We start from the raw sequence: 1571 nt of genomic DNA on the forward strand, positions 1-1571 counted from the left end.
GGGGGGCACTCACCCCAGCAGCAGGGTGCCCAGCAAGGCGCTGAGCGCCAGCCCCAAGCCCAGCAGCAGAGCTGGACGGGAGCGCAGAGAGCCAGGGGCAGCCAGCAGGGCCCGCAGACCCAGCCTGGCCCTCTCCGCTTCCCCCTGGCCCTCCGGAGCCCGCGCCAGCACCGCCCCCCACGTGGCTTGCAGCCCCTGCTCCAGCCCCCCCCGGCGCGCCGTCACTGTGGGCACAGCGAACCCCAGCACCTGAGTCACTCCCTAGTGCAGAGGGAACCCCAGCATCTGGGGAGGCCTGGTCTGACCCCCAAACCAGCCCCACCGCCTGCCCGGAGAACCCAGATGTCCAGCCGCCCAGCCCCCCCTGCTCTCACCCCCCACGTGGCTTGCAGCCCCTGCTCCAGCCCCCCCCGGCGCGCCGTCACTGTGGGCACAGCGAACCCCAGCACCTGAGTCACTCCCTAGTGCAGAGGGAACCCCAGCATCTGGGGAGGCCTGGTCTGACCCCCAAACCAGCCCCACCGCCTGCCCGGAGAACCCAGATGTCCAGCCGCCCAGCCCCCCCTGCTCTCACCCCCATTCCCTCCAAGATGGAGAGGATCCAGGTGTCCGGGGTCCCTGCCCCACAACTCTACCTCCCACGGGCCCCGTTGGCCCTCGGAAAGGATCCAGGTGCCCAGGTCCCCCTGTTGTCAGCCCCCCCAGCCCCCTGGTGTCCGGGCTCCAGGCCCCACGCATCCACCGCACCGTTGAGGTAGAAGTAGCGCCGGGCGAGCAGCTGGGCCCCAGCGCGGAGCCGGCAGAGGAAGGTGCCGCGTTGCGAGGCCTGGGCTGACCGGATCACGAACCCCCGGGCCAAGCCTCCAGCCACCCCCGCCTCCCCGAACAAGGACAGGTCCTGGCTGCGCACCTGGGGGGGGGGGGGAAGGGGGCAACAGTCAGGGAACCCAGATGTCTGGGCAGCAGGTAGCCAGGGAGTCTGGGGGACAGGAAGAGAGAGAACCCAAGCATCCAGGACACACACACATACACATGCGCATGACCCAGGTGTTTGGGACATGGAAACACATACACACACAAGGGAAACCCAGGTGTCCAACACACACGAAGATGCAGGCGTCTGGGCCCACCCACACTCACGTCCTTGGCGAAACCCCATGTGGCCACCACATCCGGGGGTGCTGGAAAAGGCAGGGAGCAGCGCAGGGACACCCGGTCGCCCTCCTCGCGCCACACGTCCTCCACTGGGGGCGAGAAATGCAGCTGACTCTGGGCTGAGTGTAATGGTGCTGGGGCTGGTTGGCTCTGGGGGGGCCGGGCTGGGTGTAATGGCACTGACAGCTGCCTCTGGGGGGAGATTGGACTGGGTGTAATGGCACTGGTTGCGGCTGGCTCTCACGGGGCGGGGAAATCAGGCTTGGTGAGACGGCACTGGGGGGCGGTGGCTGGCTGGCTCTGGCGGGCGGGGATCAGGCTGAGTATAATGGGGCTGGGGGCAGCTGGCTCTGGGGTGGGTGGGTCGGGCTACATGTAACTGGGGCACAGACTCACCCGGGCAGTCCAGGGGCAGC

The 1571-nt window shown here is 68.6% G+C and overlaps 1 long non-coding RNA gene across 1 annotated transcript; it reads right to left on the reverse strand.

The window, feature by feature from the left end:
• Positions 1-379: 379 nt before the first annotated feature.
• LOC102369761 lies at positions 380-1571 on the reverse strand. The gene is made up of 3 exons (XR_325043.3): positions 1552-1571; positions 1141-1244; positions 380-910 (listed from the first exon to the last, which is right to left on the reverse strand). It is a non-coding gene; the product is annotated as an uncharacterized LOC102369761 (long non-coding RNA).

The sequence above is a fragment of the Alligator sinensis genome, unplaced genomic scaffold (assembly GCF_000455745.1).
Source record: "Alligator sinensis unplaced genomic scaffold, ASM45574v1 scaffold850_1, whole genome shotgun sequence".
NCBI classification, from domain to species: domain Eukaryota; kingdom Metazoa; phylum Chordata; order Crocodylia; family Alligatoridae; genus Alligator; species Alligator sinensis.